The 19809-nt window shown below is 35.9% G+C and overlaps 1 protein-coding gene across 1 annotated transcript in view; it reads left to right on the forward strand.

The window, feature by feature from the left end:
• Positions 1 to 19809, forward strand: part of Ranbp16 (Ran-binding protein 16) — a 1020902-nt gene that overhangs the window by 703319 nt on the left and 297774 nt on the right. The window lies entirely within an intron of this gene.

Raw genomic sequence — 19809 nt, forward strand, 5'->3', positions numbered from 1 at the left:
TACTAATATTTCAATAGTTTTCTACCCAGCATCTTCAGAGGACAAATTACAACTATGAAAACACAGTGCTGAACTAAATTACTGTAGAAACAGTTCAAATTGTAACTGACAATTAACTAATTTAGAGAAGCTAGGCTATCAGATATCAGAATGAACATCTCCCAGATCTTTGGTAAATTAATACAGCCATAGTTGTTGAGGTTTGGGAGAGGCATCATAGTCAATGCTGATTGTAATGCTAGCTTATCAGACCTTTTGTGCAATGCCAGCGTCTTCTTCTATTTAATCCTATGTGAAGGAGTATCCAGAACATGTTCTGCCTCTCCAGCTTGCCATACAGATTGTTGTGGAAAAATGTTTTGTTTTTCAACACAGATGTTAACTGATCTACCAGTTGGATCAAAGTAGGCTAAGCTGAAAAACAAGAAACTTTGTATATGCTAAGATATGCAAGAGAATGAAGTTCATCTTTAGGAGAAATGATGAAGGCAGCTACCTGAGAAAGAGTAGTTTGAAAATAGCATGATCATATTTGCAGAGAATTTTAGCTGTCTTTTCTGATGTACCCTGAATATAAGGGATGGAAATAGTTTTGCTGTGGGTCTTGTGTGTTGGTTAGAAAGAGGGATGATGGTATATGCAGTACTTTATCTGTCTTATAGAGATTGTAGCCATTGACAAAAAAATAATTGCAGAGATATAAGAGTTTGCTGAAAAGTTGTGGTAATCACCATAAAGGAATTAAGGTAGAACCATATATTCTAACCAAGTGAAAAATAAACTCTCAACATCTTTCTCTGAATCCGGAGTAATTTAATAATAAGGTTGCACACCCTTTGGCAACTCCTATAGGTTAGGATGACCTCTCATTGCATCTGCCTTTGTATCTCCACTACTGGGCCTGGTTCCCACTGACGAGACCTCGATAAAGGTCGAAACCGGTATGGGTAGTGGCCCTTGCCTTGATGCATAGCATTACACATATCTGCAAGGAGATGTGCTTTGCATTATTGGAGATACTGAGATAGGAGTGATGAGAGCTTTCTCCACCTTTGCAACGAGTCGTCTGGTGTTGCACTACCTTACCCCAGTCCTGAAGATACTTTCAGACGCAAACTTTGTTTGCTCACACTTGGATAAAGGATTAAACTAAACTTTTTATGAGGTAGAACCATGTAACTTACACATTATTCTACATATTCATTCAACTAGCTATTCTACATACAGGGCTTTAAGATATGTTATTTCTTGAGGTTATATCAATTGCTTTAATATAATTTTGTTCTAGGTGTTTGTCGGAACTTTTCCTCCCCCCCCCCCCCCCCCCATATTCTTTAACCCAGTTTCAAGGGCAGTATCATTTGAACAAATAACCCTGACTCAGTAAGTGTTTTGAGGATGCCATACAGTTGGGATGGGTTAGGTTGTGATTGCTATGTAAGTACCTTCATGTATATGTGGGTTTTCTATAAATGGAAACGGATCATGAGCCATTCAGCAGTGATGTCAATGATGTGTCTTGAAAAGGAAGACAGTTGTCAGTTTCTTTTCAGTATATGAAGTTTATTTTAGGATTTTAGCTGTTATCATGGGCTAAAAATTTACCTAGTGTGTCTAAGCCATGAGGTCAAATAGCAAACACATCATCAACATGGAGCAGCCAGACTATTGTTATGTTACATCTTGGCAAAAACATCTTGGTTTTCACAATGTTCCTTTTTTTTTTTTTTTTTAACATTTGCTCAGCAGGGGGAGGGAGTCATCCATCCTGATGTTCATGTTTTTTCTTTTCATAGGAAATAACCAGAATAAATGATGAATCTGAATAATTCAGTTATGTTAGATGGAAAAGGAGACTTAATGTGGGCAAGAATTTCTGTTGACAGTAGATTAGTAAACAGTAATGTCAGAGCTGACCATAATATCAGAATCCGTTATTATATTTCTTGATTTTTTTTTTTTTAAAGTGAAGAGAATTATTAATAAAAGGAGGAGGGTTTCCTGTGAAGGGGAATGATTTTCAATAAATGTTTTGCCAGTTTGTAGGTGGGGCTATCTTTGCTCTCAACTGTTGGGGGGGGGATTAGGTTTATGAATTTTGAGTGATGCGTATATATAATATATGATGTGATATTGAGATTTGGTTGGATCCCAATCTGTAATCTGAAAAGTAGCAGAGCCGTTAAGAAGATTGCTAATTTTTCTTTTTGCCATTATAGACTAAATTGATTTAGTTCATAATGACAGTTACATTTCCTTTACCTAGGAATAATTTGTTCCTATATAACTTTTTAAATGCTGAAATATCTTTAGAAGGAGGTGTGGTTACTCTTGGATGGTGTGGATTTTGTCAGAATACTGGCTACATCCAGACAAATGTTATTAGCCCCTGTGGTGGTGATAGAACATAGATACTATGTTCAATGCTGGTCATTGTTTTCAAAACTAGTATTTTTGTTTTGGAATGATAGCAAAATTATGCCCTTGATCGAGTACATCTTCTGAGCATTACTGTAAAGATAAATTCACTATTGCATGTTCTTACCATAGTTTCAGTTTCATGTTGTGAAGTTTTCATTCTTGAAAAGTTTAAAATTTTTTTCAAATGTTGGGTTTTTTTGTTCACTTTTTTCAAATTCTTTAGTAGCAGCATTTTTGGGGAGAGTATACAGAATAGACATTAGTTCTAGATTTAAGATTTTTGAAAGCTCTTCCTTTACCATGGTGATGGTGGAGTTGATTTTAGCTGCAGCCAGTCTGTTCTTAGATTAATTCCAATAAGCTTGTTCAGGTTTAAATACATTTGGCTTTTGAGAATGGAACCTCTGTTAGTTTTCATATCTTTGTTGCATTGTTTTCCAATTTCATGGCAAGGTACCCACTAGAAACTTATGTTATTCTTTATTGATATGTATAAATGCTGTCACCACAATATTTGTTTTCATTATTGCGAAAAGTTTTTGATATGAAATCATGGCATTTAACTAGAAAAGCAGTGCAGTACATTACATCTAAGGAAGACATCCTCTCATGTCCTATGCTTTTTTAATCTTTATTAAGCAAATGTGGTCTACTCTGTTTACACTTAAAAATATTTTAAATTCGTGTCTTTATTCTGTTCAGATCCTTTTACTTCAATTAAATAACTTTGATATATCATCACTAATCAGAAATTAATTCCATGTGTAAGAGATGTATATGTTTATAGAGAAAATGAAATTTTTTCAAATCATTATTTAGTAATTTCTTAATGGAAATACTAACAAAATAAAAAAAAGAAGTAAATATGAAAAAATAAGAAAAAGAACAAGTATACAAAATATATCTATTACAAGAAGAAATCATTAGAATGCTATATCAATCACAACAGATTACCAAAATGAATGAACATATAGAAGAAGAATTGAAAACTTTAATAAAGATAATTCATCAAGCAGCCTCTGAAATACTTAGAAACAAAAATAAAATATTAAAAAGAAAAACATTAGCAGTTTGGAACACAGACATAGAAAATGCAATAAAAAAAAAAGTGGCGTAACGAGAGTGGAATCAGAAAGTGGTAATGAATGTACATATGCGAATTGTCAGCATAGGAATGGAATGGTCTGGAATGCATATGGAGTAAAAGGGGGGGGGGGGGTTGAGTCTGTGAGACAGAAAAATATGCTTGGATGAGAATGATACCTTGATGGGAATAGAAATGAAGTGGTATCATATTTTTTGTGAAGATAGGAAAAGCAAGAAGAGGGGGGATGCTGCTGATGATAGCAGGGGAATTATGTTGGCGCAAGGCTGAGATACAAGGAGAAAACAATCGTAGTGGTTTTGAATTGGTATTGTGTGAAGTGGAGGTTGATAGAATGCAATATTTGATGAGTTGGTACTACAGGCCAGGGAATGTGGAAGGTGGAGAAAAAAAATATATAGACAAATTGACTTAGTGAGCAAGCAAAGGGTAGTCATTATGGGTGATTTCAAAACTATGGTAATATTGATTGGAATGAAGAGATAGCATCTGGGAATAAGGAGAATTTTCTCGAGTTCTTGATAGACAGTATGGGCAGTATGTAATGGAGGGTATATGATAGGTAAGAATTTTAGATTTGATTATATCATCAGAAGATGTGACTGTGAATGAAGTGTCTAATCTTTCCTCAGTTGAAGTGAGTGACCATGAAGTGATCACCTGGGTGACAGCCAGTCACATGAACACTTCTATAAATATGGGATGCATTAGGAACTACAAGGTGGTGATCATGGAAAGCTTAGGAGATAATTGGGTGCTACAGTGTGGGAAGAGGAGTTGAGTGAGGTGAATTGCATGGCATTGATCAAGAGCTATTTAACAGCAGCAATACCTGAGTGTATTTTAAAGGTGAAAAGTTTAACTAAGGTAGGAGTAAAATGGGTTAATGAAAGATTAAGTGTGAAATCTGGAAGAAGAGGGCACTGTGGAGGCAACACAAGATGAATGTTGGTGATGATCAGTTGCATGAAGAGTACAAAAAGCAGGCCTGGAAGGTAACTTGATTGGTAAAGTCAGAAAAAGTGCAGTATGAAAAGAAATTAGCTAATCAAACTAAGAAAAATCGTAGTGAATTCTTTTGATATGTGGCTAGTTGATGACACTAGCAGATTATGAACCAATGCAGAGGATATAGTTGAATTATTCAATGATCAGTTTATCGGTATTTTTTATCCTTGTGAAAGCAACATCAGGAGAATATTGAATGTAGAAGGGACTGATGGTGTGAATGAGCAGGAAGTATTTGACGAATTAAGTAAACTTGATGTTTATAAGGCAAATAGGATTTAACGTTATATCACCACATTTCTTGAGAGAATACCCTTTGCAATTAATGGCACCTTTGACACAACTAGTTAACATAAGTCTTGCAACAGGGCAAGTCTAAGGAATGGAAGGTGGAGAAAATTGTTTTACTTCACAAAGGGGTGTGTCTGGGATTGTTGTTAAGGTAATAGAGAAGTTAGAGAGGATTAGGATTCAGAAATGAGTTGATAATGGCAGTATTTTTTTATGATGGTCAGCATAGGTTTGTTATGAGGTCCTGCTTCAGCAGTCTGCTAATGTATTTCAATAAGGTGACAAATGCAGTCAATAAAGGAGATGCTTATAGAGTGGTGTGTACTTAGATTTTTCATAATTTTTCACTGTTGATAGGCTGCCACATGACAAACTCTTAGCTAAACTGAAACAGATAGCAAACTAGTAAGTTGGATAACTGTCAGACAGGTATTAGCAGGTTATAGATGGAGGAGTGGTATCCTAAAAGCATGGAAGGTCACATCGATTTTGAGACCATTATTGTTTAACTTGTATGTTAATGACATTGGGACTAGCATGATTTGTTAAGAGGTCATGCTTCAGCAATCTGCTTAAGTATTACAATAAGATGACAAATGCAGTCAATAAAGGAGATGCATATACAGTGGTGTGTACATGTTAATTTATACAATTATCATTCAGGCAAAACATCAAATTATTATTTACAAGACAGTATTGAAACCAGTTTTGATCCATTGAATAAAAATAATTGAAGAAATTATATCTGCTGAAAAAACAAAGGGATGAACAGATGGCATTAGTGGTAGAGCTTTCTTAAAAATGGATATATTCAAAAGGCATGATTCTTTAAACAAAAGAAATGAAAAATTGGGGAATCAGTGTTCAAGGTAAAAAAATATAGTTAAAAATCCCCTGAATAATATGATAATAAATCCCACCATTGTCTATTGCCAACCTTTTATGTTAAAAGTCAGTAAGTAAACCACACGCATGCGCGCGCACACACACACAGTATATATATATTTTATAGGTTGGTTAGGATATTTTCAGATTTCTTCTCATGATGGTACATCTCTTGGTGTGTCACTTAGAAAACTCGTGGGCACTGAAGGGATACATAAAGGGAACATTACCTGTTATTTAGAAAGTGAATAAGAAGGGCTGGATAACATCATAGATTTTCAGGAGAGATGCACCATGTATTAATCATGAAAATAAAGAGTTTCTTTAATACTTTTTTTTTTTTTGTTGTTGTTAGAGACTCAAAGGATATGTTGAAGAGATGATAGTGCCTGGTATAACTGGGCATATGCTTCCAAAACAGGTCAGTTTCATTTAGGTTAAACACTTGCTTTGGTGTGTAACCTCCTATCTTTGCTTTGAAGAGATCCTGAAATTCTTCAACAGTGGCAATGTTATCTGCAGCTCCACCAGTAATGTGAGATTGTTGTAATGTTGAGTGCACTGCAGCTCTTATAGCAGTCGAACCATCACCATATTTGTGCCTTTGGTCCCACAGAAGGTTCTTCTAAAGAAGTTTTTTTGAGTCATTAGATCAGGTAGCTTACGTAAAGAAAATGGAAAAAGTGGTCCTTGTTGGAGATCTGAACAGCAGAGTAGGAAATGAATCTCACCAGGCATATGGGAACATTTTGGAGAAAAGGACAAAATTAATAATAATGAATATAAAATAAATAATAGAATAGAATAATAAAGAAAAATTTGGAGAAAAGGACAAAGTTAATAATAATGGTTGAATTTGCTGGACTTCTGCTCAGGACATGGACTAGTCATTACTAACACCATGTTTGAAAATAAAGATGTGCACATGGAGAGAAGACACAAGAAATAAGAAAAATCTCATTGACTATATCATCGTTGATAGTGATATCATAAAACTGGTACAGGATACAAGAGTGTATAGAAGATTCTCTATACACTCTTGATGGAAATTGGAAGTGACCATTACTTAGTACTAAGCAGGATAAAAATGGATATCACATTGAAAGTATGTAAATTGTAGGCTCAACTATACAAACACTATTGGAAAAAAAAAAAGAAATTGAAAACAAGAACCAAACCGTGGAGTCTTGCTGGCACACTGAAGAAGGCATTGATTGATTCAGCTGGGGAAGGTTTATTGTGAAGTTTTATGCAAAGATAGAAAAATAAGAATGCCATGGTACACCACAAGAAGTTAAAGAAGCAGTCTGGGAAAAGAAGAAATAATACCAAAAGTTTTTAACAAATAAGTCAGGAGATGCCCTAATAGAATATGGAGAAAAATATAGAAACTAAATATCAGGAAGATGGCAAAATGTTCTGGAGGCTGTTGAAAAAGCTTAGAAATGGAGGAAAGAGTACTGTAAAAGGAATCAAAGATAGTAAAGGTGATTTGAGAACTGAAGATAAAGATATCCTAGATGTCTGGAGTAATTACCTTAAAAGACTGTTAAACAAAAGAAGCAGTGAAAGAATCATACTAGAAAATTTTCAAGAGGAATGCAAAGAGATATACATATCAATACTTAAGGTAGAAAAAGCTGTCAAAAACTTGAAATGAGGAAATGCAGCTGGAATAGATGATATTCGACCAGAACTGATTGAGTATAGAGGTATAAAAGTTTTGTGGTGACTACACTGCATAATTCAGAGGGCCTGGACAGAAGATCAAATTTCCAATGATTGGAGTAGACTTCTCATAGTACCCATCTATAAATAAAAAAGAGAATAAAACGGAATGCGAGAATTAGAGGAATTTCTTTACTGAGTGTTCTAGGTAAGATTTATGCAAGCATACTTGAAAAGAGGTTGAGAAAGATTGTGGAAGAGAAACTTGGAGAAGAACAACCAGGGTTCAGGCAAAATAGAGGTTGTCAAGAGTTTTTCACTTTAAGACAAATAGTTGAGAAATAATGGGAATATGACGAGGATCTGTCTGTACTAATTAAGTTTTGTAGTCTGGAAAAGACATAGACAAGGTGCCCAGAGAAAAGCTTTTCAAAACACTACAATTATATAGGATGAATGGAACATTTTACAGAGCAATCCGTAGTTTATATTTAGGTTATTAGTCTGAAGTTAGAATTGAAGGAAATATAGGAAGATGGTTGCATGTAAAATCAGGGGTAAGACAATGATGCACATTAACTCCATTCTTATTTATCATCATCTATATCGATCACATATAAAAAAAATTAGCATTAGGCCTTATTCGAGGTATCAAGTTTAGCTCTTTGCTTTATGCAAATGATGTTGTACTTCTAAACACATCTAATGCAAGTCTCCACGATTCTCTGACTAAATTGAATAACAGCTGTAACAGATTTTGCATGAATATCAGCAATAAAAAGACAAACTATGAAAATAGGCAGGAACATAGAGAACTTCAGCTGCATTCTAGAGGATCATCACTCAGATGATCCTACAGAACAAGTAAAATGTTTCAGCTATTTAGGCACAATGTTTAGTGAAAATGACTGGTTAAATCTGGAAATAGACAAAAGAATAAGCAAAACTGGTACTGTGGGTGGACAGCTGAATACATTTATTTGGAATAAGAAAGAAATTAACCAAAATACCAAACGCAGTATACAAGACCAGGTTCAAACCAGTTTTAAGTTATGGATCTGAGAGTTGTGTTAGAAATAAAGCACTTGATCAAAGCCTAGAGACCACAGATTTGAGGGTTCTGAGAAACATTAGGGGAGAGAACCGATGACATCAATGGCAGAATCATATTAAAAATCAGGATATTAGAAAGGAACTTGGCATTATTAGAATTCAAGTATGTCAGCAGAGTTAATCTGTGGTGGTTTGCCACTTAAATAGAGTCGGTGAGGAAAGCTTAGCAAAACAGGTGTTAGATGGTAGGAAAGAGACCCAGAGAAAGACCAAGGTCTAGGTGGATTAATTCAGTTAGAATTGCCTTAGAAGAAGAATGCAATGTTAGATATGGAGTGCCTACAAGCTTGGAGGAAAATTGTGAATAGAGATTAATTAAAATGTAAACTTAATCATGCAGTGCATAGTAACCTGAACACCTCTTGGGGCTATATATTAGGAAATTCATGATGATGTTCCTGCAATTTGCCCTACTATAGACAGACAGGAATATCAGCCACCATCCGCATGGAAGAATATAAAAAATACACATGCCGTCATGACTACAGTCAGTCGGGCCTTGCAGACCACGCTTTGTATATGGCTAATTCTCCACCAGTTAACTTAAGAACAAAAAGACTGTTTTTAGAATCTATAGCTGCTCTCAGAAATCAGCCTAATTTGAATAGATATGGTTGCATGAAACTTCCCAAAATATGGGAAAGACGTAAAGACCTCACTTTACATCCTAGGCTGTCATCAGGTGCCCACAGAGTACTGTAGTCTTTCATCCACGTGCTTCACTTAGTTTTGTGATGCAAGTCTTATATTGCACTCCTTAACAATATTGGAAGAATTAAATATTATTTTTAATCTTTTCTCAGTGCTGTTTTACTCTTTTTAAATCCCTAATCCAAGTTTCTCCTTGCACACGGATTAATTTTTACTACTTTTATGTCTTAATATGGATGAATATAGGTGCATCTTTGATTACATTAATCTTGAAAGATCAGAATCTCATTCATTTGGGAAAACTACTGGTATTATCCCATCTTATAAGCCTCCTGTTTTCCACATTTTGAATATTCTTAGCTTTTCTTGAGAATGCAACCCCGCTGTGTATAATGAGTTACCTGTGTACTTGTCAGTATCTTCTTCTAGCAAGCAAGCAAGTTTCCTTAAATAGATCTTTTCTTCATTTTACTGAAATAGGTTCCTTTAGTGCAGATTCCTGGAACATAAACTGCTTGCTTCTGATTAAGCACATTGCATTCTTACTAATATATCAAGGCTTGGTATATTATACCGTCCTTTAGTATGAACTTCCCAATTCCTTGTTAGACAGTAGATATAGATGCATATAAAAACTTTTCTGCAATCATAGAATTTAACTATGTAGTTTTTTCCCCCTACTTTTCAGCTCAGCTTCTTCTTCTTTTGCTTAGTCGATCACTAGTGTTCTTGTTATCTGCTTACATCTGTTCTGAAAACTCACAATTAATGTGCATGCCCAATACCAAGATTCAAAGTAACACCCTAGTCACAATATGGTTGTAAGTCAGCAGTTAGAACTGAAGGGGATGCAGGAAGATGGTTTGAAGTTAAATCAGGTGTGAGACAAGCATGCACATTAACTCCACTGTTAATCATTATCTATATGGATCACATTATGATGGAAAGTGGTATTCAATCTGATATCAAAATCTCTGATGTTAATCTTAGCTTTTTACTTTATGCAAATGTTATTCTTTTTAAGAAGAAGTTTACATGATTCCCTGACTGAATTGAGTAACTGTTGTAATAAATTTGGTATGAAAGTCATCAATAAAAAGACAATGAAAATAGGCATGAACATTGTAAACATCAATACCTATAGAACAAGTAAAACATTTCAGTTATTTAGACAATTTTTAGAAGATGACAATTTAAATTTGGAAATAAATAGACAACAAAATTAGTAAATCTAATATGATAAGAAGGCAGCTGAAAATGTATATGCAGTAGGAAAGAAATTAATCAGAACACTAAATTAGCTATATATAAGACATTGTTTATGCCAGTTTTAACTTACAGTTCTGAGAGCTGGGTTAGAAACACTTAATCAAAGACTGGAGACTACAGATATGAGATTTCTAAAGAGTGAACAGATGGCATCAATGGCCGTATATGATTTATCTGTAAATATGGATAAATCGAAAAGAATGTAAAGTGAAAAAGGGAGGATATTAGGAATGAACTTATCATTGATAGCATTCAGGAATGTGTAAATAGCAAATCTTAGGTGGTATGGGAGAAGAAAGATTAGCAAAACAAGTGTTCTTTCCAGTTTGATAAGAAAAAGACCCAGAGGACGACAAAGATATAGGTCTAGTGGTACATTAAAAGTGCCTTAGATAAGATATAATAATGTTGTAGTCTTGACAGACAACAGATTAATGTAGAGGCAAACTGTTGATCAGAAGGTTAGTAATGATATAACTTTTCATGTAGTTCTATCATAATATCCTGTACACTCCTCCCCTGGGGTACATATCAGGAATTTGTTCATGTTGATGAGGAAAATATAATGTCAAAAATAATGTATTGTGAAAATACTCCTGAATGAAAACTAATCTAAATAAATCAAAGATAGATTGAAATAGCGAGTGCATACAAATATCTAGGACAAATCATTATAAACAACCATCCTTCCTTACCGTGGGATGGTACAGTAGCCGTGAGTTCCCTTTTTACAGGGGGATACGGCACCATCTAGCCCCCCCCAAAATTTTATCCGGGCTCCAGAACCAGCACAGGCTGACGAGTCAGGCCTGTGGCTGGGTCTGTATTCCGTGTGTGTTCATGAGGTCGGTTTGCTTGCTTGTGGGATGAAAAACCCTAGATAAACTGGCAAAAAAAACTGTGCTGCCCAAGACCAGCTAACTTGGCTATGACTGAGGAAGATCCTTAAGCTCCTTGCATCGTCAATGGGAATCGAACCTAGGACACTCCTTCCCCAGGCATATGGTTGCGAAACGCAAATTCACTAGGCTAACTGTGCAGACATAAACAACCCTAAACTTGATAATGAAATTTCAACTGGACAACAGCAGGACGGAAAGTTTTAATCATTATAGAGAGAGACTTAAAAGCAATTTACCAAATGATCTAAAAAGCATGTACTACCTATGGTAGTGAAACCTGGAGTCTGATGAAAAGATAACTAGGAAAAACTGAAAACAGCAAAAAGATACATGGAAAAGATCTATTATGTTTACACGTTTGCTGCCAACTACGAGTATACTCGTAGTTGGTATATGAGTCTCGCAAGGCAGCTTCGAATATACTCATATGACGCTCACTGCCGGCAACGAGATTACCCGTACTGACCTTGAAGAAGTGAAAATGCTTGGCTTGTGGAGCTAACAGCAAAAGTGTGTATACTCGTAGATGGTATATAAGCCACACAAGCCAACTACAAATATACTCGTATGTCGATTACCGCTGGCAACGAGATTGCCCATAATGACCTTGAAGAAGTGAAATTGCTTGGCATACGGGAACAAACTATGCCCGAGTAGCGTGGCAGCGAACATGTTAATAACCTAGTTAGATAAAAAGAATAAAACTTGGATATGGAAGCAAACAAAGGTAATGGACATTGCATTAGTAATAAAAGGCAACACTGGATAGGACGTGATGAGAATGTCTGATAATAGATGGACAAAGAGAACAATACAATGAACCCCAAAAACTGGTTATCAGAAACCAGGTAGACCAGTGGTAAAATGTGATGGTAAGATAACAAGATGTTATGGGCATTTATGGTGGAGAGATGCCCAATAGCGACCAAAATCGAAGTATGGAAAAGAATTCATCCAGTAGTGAACTGAAGAAAGCCGTTGATGATTGTTGTGGTGCAGCATTAGTAATAAAAGGTGACACTGGATAGGACGTAATGAGAACGTCTGATAATAGGTGGACAAAGAGAACAATACAATGAACCCAAAAAAACTGGTTATCAGAAACCAGGTAGACCAGTGGTAAGATAACAAGATGTTATGAGCATTTATGGTGGAGAGATGCCCAATATTGGTCAAAATGGAAGAAGTATGGAAAGGCACTCATCCAGTAGTGAACTGAAGAAAGCCGTTGTTGATGATGGTGGTGGTGGTGGCAGCATTTAACACTGTAAAAATGAATAAGTAAATCATCATTATGTGAGATTTTTACATTACTATGGTTAGGATTGTCTTGGAAGGCAACACATAAACAGGATCCAGTTTTAATCCTCACAAATGATAGACCAATTGGGGGGATGGGGGGATTACACTGTCGAACAAAAGAGGTATGGACTGAAATGTTTTATGTATTTATAACTTGTTAAAGATTTTGAACACCATACACTGCATAACCAAACCTTTCATTTCTTCTCCAGCACCATAAAAAGCAATTCAAAGAATAATTATAATTGGTCTTTCAGTTGCTTTTCACATGTTTGTAAAGTCTCAGGATGCATCACTGTAGGCCATTGCCAATTAAAAGTATATTGTCACATGTTTACTCAGACAGATATAGCAGTTTGCATGATTGTTACTATCTTGTATATTATTATTATTATTACGGGTATCTCCATGGAGTCAGTAGACTCATCGCAGGAGACTCAAACTAGCAAAACAATATCATATCTCTTCTTGATAATAGTTCTTTGTCTGTCAATGAATTCTTGAATTCATTGACAAAGAACTCGCAACTGAGTCAGGCAATGAATTCCACTTATTCACCACCCTCCAGATGAAAAACCTCAGTTCTCACACCCTTGTTAACCACACTTTTCTTTAATTTCCAGGGATGACCTCTTATTCTTCCATCACTATCACACAGCTGAAACATTTCCCCTGCATCAGTCTTATAAGAGTCTTTTAGTAATTTAAATGTTTCTATCATATCCCCTCTTCTCTGCCTATAAACCAACCTCTGCAATCCACAAGCTCTCAATGTATCAATGTAGTGAGCATTTTTTACATCACTCACCAACCTAGTCACTCTCCTCTGAACCCTCTCCACAACCTCCTCATCTCCAAGAAATCCAGGCAACCAGACCTGAGCACAGTAATCCAAATGTGGAAGTATCAACGTTTTATAAAGGGTGAATAATAACATCTTTGTCTCTGAATGTTAGTGTGTTCCTCAATAACCACGTAATCCTATGTGTAATCTTGAACACCTTAGCAGTGTCCCCTGAACTTCATCTCCCTATCCACCAACACCCCTAAGTCCCTAGCCTCATCAATCTTTTGGAGTACCGTTCCATCAATGTAGTACACAGCTGGTAATCTTTTAATCCCAAAATGCATAACCTTACACTTTTCCATGTTGAACTGACATCCTTTGCCCATTCTGCCAGCTTATTTAAATCATTCATGTTAGAGGTTTAATGGAATATTAACAGCACTGAGAAAGGAATAAAACTAATTTTAATACTTCCAATATATCATCTCTGTCATAGAGACATCTTCGGGGATTACAAAAACTTTTTGTAACAACACACACACAAATACAATACAAAGTGAAACTAAAGTCCTACCTAGGTGGTGTGCTCTCTATGGGCATTTGCAGGTGGCCTGGGATGTAATGAGGGATCTCTGATAATTAAAGTTTCCCAAATTTTGGAAAAGTTTAATGCAACTGTATTTGTTTAAATTAGGTTGATTCTTGAGTGCAGATGCAAATTCAAAGAATAGTCTTTCTTTTTTGAATTTACTATGGTGGAGCATGGTAGTTTTTTTTCAGGAAATCCTGTGGGATGTATCCAAAACATGATCTGCAAGGCCAGATTGACCATGATCGTGTTTGCAGATGTAAGAACTGTGCTCTTCTAATTGAATGTATGCTGACCTGCCTGTTTGTCCGAAGTAGGCAAGTTTACAGGTACAAGGTACTCTATATACACCAGGCACTGAAAGAGGAGAGAGCTAGTCTTTAGTGGAGCAGATAAGGGTAGCAGGTTTATGGTGGGGCTTAAAAGCTGTGTGGAGGTTGTACTACTTTTTTAATGATCTGGCTATTTTTTCTGAAGTACCATGGATGTAAGGAATGGTGATGGCATTTCTGAAGTCCTTCTGAAGAGATGGTCGGGGAAGGACTTGATTATTTTTTTAATTCTGTAGTCATTATAGCAATTGGAAAGGAAGGTGTTGTGTATGTGTTTGAGTTCGGTTGAAAGGGCAATTTTACTGGAACAAAGATTGTTGGCCCTATTGGTCAGAGTTTTAATAATGCCATATTGCTGGGGGGGGGTTGTTAATATATCTGCCAGTATGAGTAGGATTTCTATATACAGAGAAAGAAAGGTTACCATTAAGGAAGGCGTGTTACTAAGATGTCTAGGAAGGGTAAACTATTGTTATTTTCCTTTTCCATCGTAAACTGGAATCTTGGATGTGGACTATTGAGGTGACTGAGGAAGGAATCTAATGTGTCTGGGCCATGAGGCCAAATAGAGAACACATCATCTACATGCCAGATAGAAGGTTTTAGAGGGAAAGAGGCAATGGCTTGTTTTTCAAAATTTTCCATGTAATAATTGGCAAGAGGGGATGAGAGGGGGGAATCTCATGGCAGTTCCCTCTATCTGTTTGTAGATTTTGTTCTTCCAAGAGAAATAACCAGAGCTGATTGCAAAGGAAAAGAGCTCTAAGATATCAGAAGGAAAACTGTTTTTTAAGAGTGTTAAAGTGTCAATTAGGGGAATATTTGTAAACAAAGAGATGATGTCAAAACTGACCAATATATCTGTATCATTTAAAGTAAGGTTTTCAATTAAGTTTTTAAAATGGGTGGAGTTTTTTACATAAGATGAGATAAGACCAGTGAGGGGGGTCAAAGAGTTAGCTAGCTGCTTTGATAATTTGTAGCAAGGTGCATTGGTGGCACTCTTAGGGGAGAATTAGGTTTGCGGATTTTGGATAAACTGTATATCTGGGGGGGGGGGGGGACAGAATGGTTTAGAAGCTTTTTTAAGTAGGTTTTTTTAACTTGAATTTTTGTGGGATTGTGTTCCAGTGGTATGTGGGTAGCGGTAACACGATCACGAAGAATAATAATATTTTTCTGATTATTTTCTGAGGCGTTGAGAACAACAGTGGCATTACCCTTATCAGCTCTGGTGATGACAATACTTTTTTCTTTCCGAAATTTTTTGAGGGCAGAGAGTTGACTGGAAGATAAATTGACTTATTTAAATCATCCTACAAACTCTCAACATCAGCTTGATTTTTTATTGCGCTACCCAACTTTGCATCATCGGCAAACAACTGAATATCTTCCCTCAAGCCATTTCCTATATCATTTATGTACAAATTAAACAACAATGGCCCAAGCACAGATCCCTGAGGCACGCACCACTGGTCACCTGCCTCATCCTGGACTCTGCTCCTCCATACACCACCTTCTGGTATCTCTCCCTGAGCCATTCTCCTATCCATATCACCAGTTTAGTATCCATTCCCATCTGCTCCAATTTGCATAACAGTGTTCCTTGGGGGTAACCTGTCTGAAGCCTTAGCAAAATCCAGAAGTACCACTGTGTAGCCATTTCCTTTGTCCAACTCAGATGCCATTCTATTATAAAAAGTTAATAAATTGCTAAGTCAGGATCGACCTTTAACAAAACCATGTTGGCCCCAATAGAGTATCATATTCTGATCCACCCATTCTTGAATTCTGTCCTTAATCAACTTTTCCAATACTTTTACCACCACACCTGAGATGGTGATTGGTCTGTATAATTAACTACCGCAGTCTTAGTGCCACCTTTATGCAAAGGAACCACTTTACCTTCCTTCCACTTTCCAGGGACCATACCAGAGTTCAAACTTAAGTTAAATAACCAAGTAAGAGGCGTTGACAATTCCTTTGCACATTCATGCAACACACGAGCTGATATTCCATCTAAACCTACAGCAGTGTTTGCATTTAAATTTTGCAATATATTCAATATCTCTGATTTCTTAACTTCAATTCTCACATTAGTTATTGCTACAAGTGTAGAGATATCCTCACTTCGGTGATAGACTTTTGAAAAGTGACCACTCAGTAACTCGACTATTACATCTGAATTTGTCACCTCAATACCATCAGGCAGTCATTAAAGTTATCCTTCCGAAGTCATTTTTCCTTTTACTTGCCACATAGCAGAAGAACTCTTTGGGATTATTCTTGATCTCATTGGCTAAGGTTTTCTCATAATGTGATTTAGCTTTTCTTACTATGCTGGTAACCTTCCTTGCTTGAGCCATGTACTGCTCATGGGTGTACTGATCACCTTTCTCCTTGTACATTCTCCATGACATTTTCTTTTTTTGCAGATGAAGCTTGATACTACTGCTCATCCATCTAACGCCAACCTTCTTTGTCTTCCTGACCATGGAGAGACAATCTGATATTGCTTTCCTCAGATACCCGCTGATTTTATCCCATGCACTGCTAATATCTTTCCCCTGCAATATGTTCTGCCATGGGATGGCTGCAAGCTTACTCCGAAGCTTGTTATAATTGCCTAACCTGTAATTCTGTATATACCCCCTTCTTAACAGAAAATCCACAGATTTTGCAACCTCCCAAGTCAATACTACATGATCGCTCTCACCAATTGGAGGTAACGAGGACACTTATTTATGCATATATCCTCTGAACTAGTGTTTCAAATTTCCCAACATTTTGGAACCTTCGGGAATCGAGAACGGGAAATCATATTTCTCGAGAATTCCTGAAATAATCTTTTTTATTTAATTTTCATTGATCATCTGTAATAATGGCTACAGTAAATGTTAATAAACAGAAAAGCCGTAGAGATGGTGGGGCAACCGGGGTTTGTGGTCCCCAGTCTTTCAGAGGTTTCTAGACACTTTTATATGTAAAAGGTCGAAGCAAAAAATGAGTAAATGAAATTTCCTAAATGGAGGTCGACCAAATTTCATGACTAGTGCTCTTGCCCTGGGCTCTAAACAGAGGTCACTATGGTATCATTTTGGCTAGGTTTCTGTTATATTCCAGATTTTCTCAAAATATAAACAATGTAAGTAATGCAAACTTTATTTAACCAAACCTTATAGTATACAGTAAGTTTTTACATATATCACACAATGTATTAACATTCCCAATCTCATTTAAATATTTTATTTATTAAATTAAACATTAATAGAAAACAAATGCAAATATTATTCATTTGAAAATTAAAAAAATACTTCAAATAGTTTTTATTTATCATTTTTAAAATGATACTTTAAGAAACATAGAGCATTAATTGCCCGATCAGACAATCGTGATCTTTGCTTTGTAACAAATATACTTGATGTGGAAAAATTTCTTTCATTTTCTGTAGACGTTGGTCGAATTGTTAAGAGTGTGTCTAAAAGCATCTTCAAGTTGGGAGTGAGAGAATGCGTTGCTTCATACGAGCTCATTTCCTTCCTTAGAGAAGCAAATATTTTGTCTTCATGCATAAGGCTAGGCTTTGATTTCGAAATTGATATTGCATTAGTCAATTCACTCTTCAGATCAGATTCTAATTTATTGTCAGAACTCTCTGTAAGGACATCCTTTATTTCTTTTATTGGAACTTCTGCTGTAAATGTTCCTTTAAAATGTCTTTCCATTAATGACTTTGCCAATTGTGCAATTTCATTCTTACTTGACAAGGCAAAAAATTCATCCTCTTCCATCTCACATAAACAACTAACATTGCTCAAGTACTTTGTGAGAGAGACAAGATCTCTATATCTATGTTTAACCAATTCAAATTTTATTTCCTTTAAAAACATTTGGCTCATCGAAGAATTCTGTTTTTCTAAATTACTGAACAGTAACTTAAAAATTCCTTCACTTGTGAGAATATTAGCTTTTCTATTGCTTAAGGCTTCAACTGCTAAATCTCACAGGTTGTAAGCAATTCAACATACTTCTCAATATTTCATAATACTCTTCTTTCCATAAGTGATTGAGTTTCAGCTCGTAAAACAGTCTTAATCAGATTTACGATCTTTAAAAATCTCTCTATCATTCTCTCCAGTGTGTTCCAGCATGTTTTACAGTCCAAAACGATTTCTAGTTCCCTCTTTTCACTCTTGGTTATTTCTTGCTGCAAAAGAGAATTTTTACTGGAGAATATTTAAATATTTTTATAATTCTTCATACGCTGCTAATTGCCGAAGATAGATCATCTCGCAAATCATACTGATCAGCTCGGGTCACACCATCTAACTCAGAATCACTGTTATCATCTTTATTGTATTCAGAATCTGTATTGAATTCACTATCACTGCTACAAGTCACTGATGATTCACCTTTCGACTTTTTAACATAAAATACTTTTGTTACAGCTAGAAGTAGCGCATGGTTGTAGCAGCACTGTTGAATAGTCAGTGAGAGTTGAATAATTTTCCGAATTTTTCTATAACAGCTGCACCGTCACTTGTGATTGCAACCGCATAACTTTCAAGTTTTAACTGAAAGTTTTCTAATATTTCCTGAAGCAGGGATAACACTTTTTCCCCAGGACAGTTCTCATGTATTCTTATTAAAACAAGGTTCATGGAGGTCTCATTGCAGTATACGTGAACATTCATGTATCTGCGATTCTTGCAACTGGTCCACTCGTCTATTGAAATACTCAGTTTTTTATTATCACATTTGAATACTTTTTGGACGTACAGTTGTTTCACTTTACTATAATAATTATGCATTAGTGTCATAACTGAAGATGGACTTCTTGGCGACTGCATTCCTTTGCTAGTGAAACTTTCCATAATAAACTCGCTTTTTGTGATGGTGTCGATTGATATCCCATCCAAGGCTGCTAATTTGCTTACAGTTTCTTCTAAATCTAGTCCCTTAACATAATGTAAAATTGTCATTTGTCTCTTAGAAGATGAAGGCATTGGCTCATCATTATTCAATTCAGACTGTTTTTTTCCTTTTCATTCCATGAATGTATACTAGGTGCCTATGTAGACCGCTAGTTGATGATGCTTTGCATTGCAAAGTTTTGGAGCATATCTGGCAACGAGCTGATTCATTATCTTTATCTTTTCTAAAATATTCCCAACATTCTTTATACACTTTATTCATTGTGATGGCAATCTATAAAAAATATTAAAATATGATTTAATAAAAAATAATTTATTAAAATTTTTCCCGACCTAATTTTCTCGGGAACAGGAAAACGAAAAAAATTCCCGAGAACGGGCAGGAAGGAATTTCTGCCCGGAAACCCTACTCTGAACCAGTGACCAGACCCAACACTCTCACACCACGTGTCCCTTCAGTTATGTGCTGTTTCAAGTAATTATCTCACAAATGTATGAACTCCATTTCCTTTTTGCCACGTGATATTTCCTCCTTCCAATTGATATCACCGT

The sequence above is a fragment of the Typopeltis vanoorti genome, chromosome 5, assembly GCF_054136105.1.
Source record: "Typopeltis vanoorti isolate ZY-2024b chromosome 5, IOZ_Tvanoo_1.0, whole genome shotgun sequence".
NCBI classification, from domain to species: Eukaryota; Metazoa; Arthropoda; class Arachnida; order Uropygi; family Thelyphonidae; genus Typopeltis; species Typopeltis vanoorti.